This window comes from Nicotiana tabacum, chromosome 12, assembly GCF_000715075.1.
Source record: "Nicotiana tabacum cultivar K326 chromosome 12, ASM71507v2, whole genome shotgun sequence".
Classification (NCBI taxonomy): domain Eukaryota; kingdom Viridiplantae; phylum Streptophyta; class Magnoliopsida; order Solanales; family Solanaceae; genus Nicotiana; species Nicotiana tabacum.
Genome location: NC_134091.1, coordinates 100,012,343 through 100,024,656, shown reverse-complemented (window position 1 = coordinate 100,024,656; position 12,314 = coordinate 100,012,343).

The window sequence follows — 12,314 nt, the reverse complement described above, 5'->3', positions numbered from 1 at the left end:
AGATCAACAAGTCATGGAGCTCTCTCTCTTCCGACCAGAACCAAAGCCAAATTCTAAGCCGACTTTGATATTATTCTCCCAAATATATCGTAATCAAATCTGATAGCACAAATTCTAGGCCCAATGAACTTATCTCATCAAACACAACTATTCTATTGACATGCCACACCAATGCAACCTAAAGCCACAAACCGTGCAATCCGGGCACCAATAAGCAACAATTCAAATGTACTCAAACATGGAAAATGACTCAAATGAGAGAACCGTCCCGCAAGTTCAACAAGTACCACCACAAACGTAATGCTGTGAACCCATCACACATAGCAGAACCAAGACACATGAATCTATCACCAAGGATCATATCCCAATATAACCTCAATGCAATGCGTGACCCCATATGAAATACCTCAAGCCATAATGCTCATAATCAACAATCACACGCAATTCGACATCAAGTACGTGAAGTACATAACCATAACCATGGAGGAGATAATAACACAATATGATGTAACCCGAAAAGACCATAACCAAGGTGCAATTAACCATTCAACACCCCAAGAGCCATCGTGCTCGAATTTTGCCACAAAGCCCAAGCAAAACCACATCATGTATGCAAATAACCAACAGATCACAACTTGACATAGCATAGAAGAGTAACACATAGAACATATCAGAGAACGAACAAGCTCAAATCTAACCAAATGACACACCCTTCAACCTAACAGTGCTGAGTCAACACAATTCGACCCGGTATAGAATACATGTCCTCATTGGGCCTACTAATGGGGCCCCAAATCAACTCCGGTCGTCCCCAAATGTATAAATAACCCTCCAAAAGTCCACAATGACCTAACCATAATACATACTACCATCTAGCTAACTTTATCTACATCTTCACAGTCCGCAACCGCAAAACAATCTGCTTCCGAGAACTCCCAGTCTCCAAATCGATAGAACATATGAATCACTATAGTCGATCCCAACTCCACCACTCGAATAACTAACACATCTCTCATACACAATCATCCCATGAGATTCACTCCTATAATTCTCCATGCCACATAGAAAAATCTAAACATCAGCAGTCGATCAACCAAACGAGTACTGCAATGCCAATGAAGCATCCGAAGTCAAAACACAATGCGCCTTCTGAAATATGCACTCTTATCAGGTAATACCAAGTAGTGATAGCGTTCATCTAAACATCTGAGATCGCCCATGCCATCTAAAATTCATGACCTTCCTTCCAAAACTGAATTGTTACCTTGTACATGCAAATCTCAATCCCACATGACGTACCGCATCTATCGTGCCATCATATGAAAAGCACGAGAATCTTATTATCAACTCTGAGTCACAAGCAGAATACATACTAAATTAGCCAGAAACCTTCCACTTGATCCCATTCAAGTAATGATCACAATACGCAACATACTCCTTATGCTGGTAGAAAATATCCATCTCAAACTGTGGTAGAAACCATCTAAACTCTTTGAAATCCATTGGCACAAGACCAAGCCATCAACACTGTATCCTTCTAAATCAACTAAGTCACGCAGGTCACCAAACCTAAGAGTATTGCCACAAGACACATGTAGAGACTCACCACATCATAAGGACCAAAAAGACTGAGCATACCATTACCATACTGATCCAACCTACTACCAAGCTGTCCTATTTCCTCCAAGTTCCTTCCGAATTGCCTTCAAGTTAACACTTCTCCTTTTCAGTACACCACGGTCCATGACCAAAACTCACCACAAGAGATCCTACCATGAAACCCCGTCGTTCTAAAGCATATAAGCCATTGTATTCCCTCTTAAGTACCCAAAACTACCGCATCTGAAACACCCACTCCAAAGAGACCTTATGTGAATTTAAACTGTTTTCTTTACCCTTCTGATACTGAAATGTAAAATCCATAATGATATAGAAATACCATGAGTCTCGGCACCATCCAATGCAAATCTCAGTTCTTAGCCATATACAAATCCGGAAAATTCTCAAATGCCACATATGAATCTTGAATTCTTTAGAACCTTCTCGAGAGTTATCCACCCCATTCAAACCTCAAATGCACACGTCCAAATGAGCCAAACGACATGTGCTCCATTAGCACACCAATGCCCTCAAGAAATAATCCACACCTCTAAGAAACCGAGTGAATCCCTTTTTCCTAGTACATTACATCCATTAGGAACAACAAACCTAAACCATTCTAAGACTTCCATATATCTATAAGGTTTAATACATCATGCATCCAGAAATTCCCTTGCTTAGGTCATCCTCAAAACCATCCTCTGCAAGTCATAACCGATCCTCAAGCATGCCTCAAACCGAAACCAATACAACACATAACCATGCAACCAAATCATCGATAGTAGACTCCTCCACTTGGCTCAAAGCCATAGAACAAAACACTTGATAACTCACAATACCCATACTCTATTACTGCCATAATCCCGCACTGAGATTCAACTAAATCCTTCATAAGATCATGCAACACAAACCATGAAATACCTTAAATCGTCTGCTAAGCTCGCATTCACCCTCGTGATAGTCAAGTCAACTTTTCTCAATCGATCCAACTCAATCGCACCACATATAACCCACTGTTAGAAAGAAACTCTCTACACAACATCATAAGGATCACACATCCGTAGACCACCCCGTAGGAGATAACCCACATGCATAGCCTCAAATTGGCATTTCACTACGCCCTACCATGGCCACAAACACCATGCAATCACTTAATCTTCCCGAGTCTAAACTCATCAACAAAACATAAGAATCTACTTATTCCCTTAACTAAACAACATGAAAGATTCTTCAACACGATCATAACTTGAGACTGTACAACATATCAAGAAAGAAATCAAGCATCCATTAGTCATTTTCACATCCCAAGCAACCCTTCTCGTCACATCCAAGCCATTTGAACACATCCCGTAGTCACCTCATATTCATCATATAGCCATCCAACTACTCACCGATCCATCGATCCCACTCCTAGGGATACTACCAGACATATAAGCCCAAAAGCGCAAGCTTACATAAGTGAAACCATCGAGCCCAAGCTACGGTCCAACCCTGGCCTCAAGTCCTCTAGATTGGCCCATCACCAAAACACAGAAAATAAATCTCGCACCTCATCCAGAGAATCACAAGTCGTTGATGCACAGCTGATACCGGGTGCTCATATAACATACAGGTGAGTGGAAGGAATTCAAAGAGATACGCTTCAAGTTAAATCAATCATGCACGATAAGGAAAGAAAGATGAGAAGTTTAACCTAGATAACTTGTAGCCTCTTGAAGATAGGTATGGACGTCATCATACCGATCCGCAAGACTCTACTAGATATTTTCTCTTGACTCGCAGAACCTATGAACCTAGAGCTCTGATACCAGCTTGTCACGATCTAAAACCCACAAGTCATGATACCACCTAACTCAACCCGCTAGGTAAGCCAACTAACAGTCAATATATTCCAAATGAGATAAATGGGAAATAAATGATAAAATAACTTAACTTTTATACAACAATCGAAGGACTGGTAGTACAAGTCATGAGCTTCTAAGACTTAAAATTTACAAAGCTGGTACGAAATAAATACATCATTTGTTCAAATTATACATAAACAGATTTATAAATCTAAAGCTACCAAGAACAAAAGGCAGCTATAATCGGAACGCAAGTACATCTTCAATGCCAGCTCCCGCCATACACAGCAACATCAGCTCCAAAATCTGCACGCAAGGTGCAGAAGTGTAGTATGACTATAACAGACCACGTGTACTCAATAGGTAATAAACCTAACCTTAGGTTGAAAGCATGGACGAGCTCGGAGAAGATAAGTGTCCAACCTCAATAGCCAATAACAATTCATGACAGTATAGTGAAGACAATATAGGTATATAACTCAAGAGATGAAATGTTCAGCTCATTCACAGATACGGAAAAGTAAACATGCCTTTCAAGTATAACAGTCCAAGTTTAAATCTTACCAATGAAATCAATTAAACATGAGTTTATCAAGAGAACTGTGTTTTCAAATTTACAACATCAAATAAGACTTTTCGTTTATCAATTAGCATGAGAAAAGGACATCTTTATGCCTATATGTCAATATGCATACGAAGTCATCAATTATCATATACCGCCTAGCATGAGGAATATACATCTCTATGCTTACATGTCAAGTATGCATGTCATATGAATGATTTCACGGTGATATTCCCAGGTACTCTCACCCTCAATATACTCAAGTTGTCTGACTCAATTGCCCACTTCACCACACGCACGCACACAATCACTAAGCATTGTACGGATGCCTGGCTCATAAGCCCCTCACGAAAGCACATGTATATATATCATCGTGGCTCACTGCTGCTATGTCAGGCTCCGAAGGGGAGGATCCTGCTCGAGCGCTAATCAAAAGCCTATAAGGTCTGCTGCGGCATGCAGCCCGATCCACAATAATAAATAATACATTAAGGACTATTGAGGCATGCAACCCGTTCCACAATAATAAGAATAGTCACAAAACCAATATGGCTTGATGTGGCGTACATCCCAATCCACAATAACACTCAAAACACGGCCCTCAAGCCCACCTCAGTCATCAAACTCTCAAGTCTCAAGGGCTCACAGTCTCGTACCACTCAGCCCAAACAATGATAACATGTGATGTAACAGGGAATGATCAATAGAGACTGAGATATGATATGCAAATGATGAACCATGACTGAGTATATAATTGCAGTTAAATACGATAACTCAAAACAACATAAATAACCTCAATAGGTCTCAACCGAATAAGCACAAAACCTAAACATGATTTCTAACAGGAATCACAACTCAATTACTCTAACAAGTAGCAATTTCACAGATAAAAACAAGACTGAATAGCAACTTAGTACAAAAAACAACCTGGTTCATGTTTACCATGGTGCACGCCCACACGCCCATCACCTAGCATGTGCGTCACCCCAACACAACACAAACAACATGTTTCACAGGGATAAATACACTGAATTCCAAGTTTAGATATGTTACTTACCTCGAACAAGCCAAATCCAATACCGAGCAAGCCAAACAACACTCTAAAAATGCCATCTCGTGTGTATCAACCTCCGAACGGCTCGAAACTAGCCAAAAGCAACTCAAACAAATCAAATAATGCCTAAGAAAATAATCCCAAATGATAAAGGCCGAATCTTTACACATTTACTCAAAGTCAATCAAAACGTCAAACCCGGGCCCACACCTCGGAACCTGAGAAAACTTATAAAATCCAATAATACATTCAATTACGAGTCCAACCATACTAATTTCTCTCAAATTCGCCTCCAAATCGATATTCAAAACTAAAAAATTCACTTTAGGAAAGTTTAGGCAAAAACCTCCAATTTCTCTCTTTAAAATTCATAATCCAAATACCAAAATTGAAGATAGATTTATGAAATATAATCAAAATGGAGTAGAAAATACTTACTCTCAATCTATGTGGTAAATATCACCCAAATCCGAGCTTCCTAGCTCAAAATGTGAATAAAATAGCCAAGCCCTCGATATATAGCTTCTGCCCAGGAATTACCGCATATGCGGTCACACTGTCGCACCTGCGACCACCACTTATACGGTATCAATTACGCTTCTACGAGAACCACTAATCCTAGATAGAATCGCATCTGCGGATAATGCTTCACATCTGCATGTCCGCAGATGCGGCACAACCATCACACCTGCGCATTCGCCCAGGCTCCACAGAATCGCAGATGCGAACTCCCCAACGCTTTTGCGCAACTGCATTTGTGGACTCTACTCCAAGGCCATAACTTCCGCTTTTTCGACTCCTTTGCCTCTTGCACGGCTCCGCACATGCACCCATAGTTTCGCAGGTGCGGTCACACCAGAAATCCTGCCAAACCAGCGTAGCCAAAATGATCCAAAACGACTCGAACCTCGTCCGAAACTCATCTGGGCACCTCGGGACCCCACCCAAATATACCAACAAGTTTCAAAACATGATACGGACTCACTCGAGACCTCAAATCACATATAACAACATCGAAACGATGAATCACACCTCAAAAACTTGAAAAACTTTTAAACTTCCAACTTCCAAAACTCATGTCGAACCTCATCAAATCAACTCGTAATGACATCAAATTTTGCACGCAAGTTTCAAATGACATAACGAAGCTATTCCAATTTTTGGAACCAAAATCCAAACCCGATATCATCAAAGTCAACTCCCGGCCAAACCTATGAATTTTTCAAACCTTCAAATTGCCAATTTTTGCCAATTAACACCAAAACCTTCAAGAAATAACCAAATGCAAATCCGGGAATATACCCAAGTCCAAAATCACCATCCGGACCTAAAGGAATCATCAAAACTCTGATCCGGTCTCTGATACACAAAAGTCAAACTTGGTCAACTCTTCTAACTTTAAACTTTCTAGTTGTGAATCATTCTTCCAAATCAATTCTGAATCACCTAAAAACCAAAATCCATGATTCACACAAGTCATAATACATCATATGAAGCTACTCAAGACTTTAAACAGCTAAACTGAATGCAAATGCTCAAAATGACCGATTGGGTCGTTACACATATGTTACTCCCCTATGATATGATGAGTTTTGAGGTTACTTGATTATTCACATGCATGTTGTAGTCCTGTTTAGGCCTTATGGCGATATATGGGCAAGATAACTCTTGTAATGTTGATATTCTTATTGCACCTTAGTCGTGCTTACCTTTTTCGTGGTGTATTATGCTTATTCATCTCCCCCGTAGTTATATTTATACACTCCATCGTGCTTGATGTTGATGCACATGTGTTTAGTGAGCAGGAGAATTATGGATCGATGGGTATCCTTATGTGGATTGATATGTTTGGGATCGGGTTGCGCGCTGCAACGGAGTTATGTGGGATATCCTTCCTTGTGTTTATTTCGTGTGTTTTATTTTTCCTTTGTGAGATAAGTTCATGGAATTATGCTTTTGTTGTTACATCAGTTAAACTTGTTGGATAGTTCTCTTGTTTGATTTTCTTTCCATTATTGGACATATCTAAGTTATTGCTTGTTTGTTGTACGGATCGCGTTGTGTGAGGTTCCATGTGGCCTTTAGTGTGACTTACCAGTTGAGCAGCTTGTAATGGGTGAGACAAGGTTATAGGACCTGAAATTAGTGTGATTGTATTTATGTTAAGGCATGATTGGAAGGAGAATGTGATTGGGTAGCTTCGTTTTTGGCATTTGCTCTTGTCAACGAAAGGACTCCACGACTTGTTGATTTGGCGGATGGCTATGAGTTTCTACATATTTCTTTCTTCATTACAGTGCTACGAAGGTTTGGGATGAGGTTTTATATGATATGAAGTATACTACTAGTACCGGGTTTTGTAATGAGCAGCTATTATGGTTAGAAGTTACGACTATGAGAGCGTGAGTTATGCAGTACATCGCGTGGTTACATATTAGGATTATGTTTATGACTTGATGCAGCTTGTGGGGTTTGGTACGGTGTATACATACAATGATCAGATCTTATAGAGAATTTTGAATATTAGAATTTAGTTTTAAGACTTGTAGGATAAGGTTGAAGAAAGAAGCTTCAGTAGGGATCGACTAATGGACTTATATGGATTGGTGACGTGGTTTCACCCATAGATATGCATATGATGAGTTTATATATTGATTTGATGGCTTTGGAATAACTCTTGCCACATTCGAGGATGAACACATGTTTAAGAAGGGGAGAACGTAACTACCTGACCGGTTATTTTGAGTATTAGCATTTCGTTCGGTAATTTGAGGTCTTGAATAGATGTATATGATGTATTATGGCTTGCATGAATGATTGCTTTTGAGTTATGGGGAGTTAGAGATTGATTCAGAAGAGTAATTCTCAATTTGGAAACTTTAACTTGAAAGAGTTAATCAAGGTTTGACTTGTGAGTAAGCAAACTCTTTTTGTCAAAAGTTGGCAATTTAAATATTTAGAAATTTCAAAAGTTTGACCATGAGTTGAATTTGAGGCTATTGGGTTCGGATTATTTTACTAGGACTTAGAATAGGTCCATTTTATCATTTGAAACTTGTGTGCGGATTTTGGTTTCATTCCGAGTTGATTTGGTATGAATCGGACGTGTGGTTTTAAATATTTGAAGTTCTTGAATTTGAAGGTTTCATGATAATTTGGTGATTCTTGGTTTTGATGTTATTGATGAGGTTTATAACCTTTGGATAAGTTTGAATTATGTATTTGAACTTGTTGATATATTTGGACGGGGTCACGGGAGCCTCGGGTGTGATTCGGGGTAGTTTCGGATCATTTCAGACGGTTTTGTGTTGTCGATTCTGGTTCTTCGCATTTGCGATGATCGGGACCATCGCATTTGCAATATTATTGCCTCTTTTGCGAAGGCTGAGCTGGGGGATCTCGCATTTGCGAGGTCAAGAGTCGCATTTGCGACCGTGGGGTAGTTCGATTTTCGAAGTTAAGCGTCACTTTTGCGACTGGCTGTCTGGGAGGAGGACTTCGCATTTGCGAAGTTTTGGTCGCATTTTTGACATTTGCTGTGTCATTGGGTTCGCATTTGCGAGCCTAAGGTCACTTTTGTGAGGGTCGCATTTGCGAACATCTGGTCGCAAATGCGACATTTGCAGCTGGGTTAAGAATTAAAATTTCGGGATTTTTGCTCATTCTTTTATATTTTAAACCCTAGACTTGGAGATGAGCAATTTTTGAGGGAGTTTCACACAAACTTTGGGGTAAGTGCTTTTTAATTAATTTTTATATTATATCTTTTTTTCCGATGAATTATTATACCTAGATTATAGAATTTAAAAGAGAATTTTGGAGGGTTTTGACTATGTTATAAAAATTAGGGATTTGAGAGTTTATTTGGACTTTGTTTTGCAATCTAATCATATATTTAGACTCGTAGAATTATAGGTAGTCGGGATCTACCCCTTGACTCGAGTTTTGACCGTGTGGGCCCGTGGTTGACTTTTGTTGTCTTTTTAAAAATTAGATAAATATTAGAACTTTATTATTTGGAATTGATTCCTATAGTGTTGTTCGATGTTATTAAGATATTTTTGGCTATATTTGAGCCGGACGAAGATGATTTTTTAGAGGAAAGGCTATTTTAGAGTCGGGGGTGATGCATATGCGAAGTGACGAGCGTATATGCATGTACCAAGAGTTATCCATGCTCGGGGTAGATTATATGCTTCTTTGTGCCTTGTTGAACTTTGTGATCTTCTTGACTGATGTTTTACTTGATTTCTATGATAACATGAGTACAAATATCCATGCCAGAGACCACATTGTAGCTCATTACATCTTAATTGAATAAAATGGACTATTTTTGGGATTCTTGATGTACGTAATTCGATCGTAACAATACTTATATCATGAACACATATATGTACATGATATTCTCATGCTACTTGAGTTTCTTTATTCCTAATAAGAGACTATGATTGGCTCTTAGGGTAATATTTGACATGATGGGTATTTTTGTGCGATTGAAATAAAGGTTGCATGATTGGTATTTCCGTGCGATTTGAAATGAGATTGGCACGTTGGTTGTTTCCATGCGGAGAGGATGGGAGTTGGATTTTACGTTATGGCTACTCGTTCATTAGACACATACAAGTACTCTACCTTGGTTTCCATCTATAATTCTATCTTGTATACTACTTTTACGTCCATATTTCTTATTTAGTTTATCTCTATGTTTCCTATTTGGTATGTTACTATCATATGTGTTTCCTTACCTTGTTGGTTTCCATTATATCTACGCTTTTATTTGATTTGTTAATGTTACATGTCCTTATCAAATTCATATCTTTACTTGTTACTAGTCTTTATATGTTACATTCCTTTATTTGTTACGTGCTTTTACTTATTAAATATTTTTACCTGTTAGATGCCTTCACTTACAATATACTTTTATTTGCTACATGCCCCTACTTGTTACATGATCTCACTTATTAAATTTCTACTTGATACCTGTTTTTACTTGCTACACGCCTTTACTCATTTCATGTCTTACCTTCTATGATATGTCGAATTGGGTCACTATTAGGTTGTTTGTGTGTTTATGGTTTGTGGGAGCGTTCTCAAATTATATGTGAGAGACTAGCTCTTGGATACTGGGTTGCCCATCTTACTTTGTTCGAGTTTGAATTTCCTAGTTGAATTTCGCATTTTTATTTTCTTTGTGCTAGGTTGTCAATTTTTTCGTGCTTGGTTGTTGTTGGGTGATTTCATATGAACTGATATTGGGATCGTGTTGCGTGTTGTAACGGTATTTATATTAATATTAGGACCGAGTTGCGCACCATAACTTTATTTATATTGATATTGGGATTAGGTTGCATGCCACAATAATATTTATATTGATATTGGGATCGAGTTGCACACGGAATCGATAATTATATTGATATTAGGATGGTATTGCACGCCGCAATAGTATTTATATTGGAACTTGGATATGAATCCTTGTGCATATTTCACATATATTGTTTGCCATGTCTGTTTACTTGCGCTTTAGTTCTCTAGTTGATGCTCTTACTACTATTCGTCATATTTCTTTTCTTGTTTCTTGCTTATTATCCGCACATGAAAAATTTAAGTGAGTATTTTTTGGCTTAAAATATCACCACTACTTCACTGAGGTTAGTCAAGATACTTACCGAGTATATGATGTCGGTTGTACTCATACTACACTTCTGCACCTTGCGTGCAGATCTTGGAGCTAAGCTTCTATAAATGACGAGGCTAGCATCGTGGATGTACCAACGTACCAGATTCAAGCTACCATTTGTTCATAATGGTTTATGACTTAAAATTCTGTTTATGTAAACTTCAAACACAAGTTGTATTTCATCTTCGTACTAGCTTTGTAAGTCCAAAATTTTAGTGGCTTGTGACTTGTACTACCAGTCATTGGGATAGTTGTATTGGATTCTTTTGCAGTTTTATTAATAATATTGACGATTTCTCATTATAGTAGTGACTTATATTATTGGTCTTACCTAGCGAGTCGGGTTAGGTATCATCACGACTTGGTGGGATTTTGGGTCGTGACATAGGTTGTCATGATGGTGCTTTTCTTTGTTGTGGCTCTATCATCTTATTTTAATTTTATTGCAAAATTAAATTACTTTGCAAGTCTTGAATTACAAATAAATATTTGCAAATTGTATTAAAAATAAAGTTTAAAATTCTATTAAATAAAATTAAAGGCTCAATACATCAATTATTACATACAAACTTAAAAAAAAACTGAAAGCCCCTTAAATCCTCTACCCCGCCCACTAAGGACAAACCACCAAACTCTAAATGATGGACTAAAATGGACATTTGCAAAAATCACCAAATCAAGGGAAACTACCAATTATGTCCATTTATAAGTAGCTTATTATAAAAATTGGCCAATTTATAAAATATTATTAATATTAGCCAATTAGCTATTTGTAGCAAAATATATCTATTTTTGCTTTTTTTTTTTGAGTGAGTGTTATTAGAATAGATTGGGTACATATTAAGGAGCTTGAATCTCGGTTTTGGGATGATTTGGCGGAGTTTGACGTGGTTTGAATTGAAAATTCGAAGTAGAAGATGAAACATGAAAAAATGATACGTGTATCACACTATATATCATTTGTATATCACATATGTATCATATTTGTATCAAATGTGTATCACATGTATATCTATGTATAACTGTGTGTGTGATCCATGCGTGATACATGTTTGATATATGTGTCGCAGAAGAATTTTTTTAAAATCGATTTTAACTACGAATTTTGATACTAAATCACCTCAAGTCTTCCTCAAAATTTGTATATTGACTCATCTATATCTTTCAATGATTTTCAACCATACCCATTGAAAAAAGGTCCCTTTCTGTTTAGATTTTTGGAAACTTGTATATATATTTTTTGTATTTCATCACTTTATTTACTGCCTCATCCATGAAATTTCCTTTCCGTCTTGCATGTAATGTTGTTAATCACGCTTAAAATATGGAAAAAAATCTTTGCGTGTGATTCTTGGAGAGAAAGAACCTTATTTATTTGGGTTTTTAATTTTTATATGTGCTTGGCCAGTTTTGGTAAGTATATGATTAATGGCTAGAGGTTGGTAAGTTGGAACTTATTTGGGACATTTATGTAAAATATAGCCCTTAATCTTAACAAAATTTACCCACATCCTATTTGCACACTATTTAACCTAATAGCCGGTTTTTAAAAGTTATTTAATTTACGAAAAAGGGCCA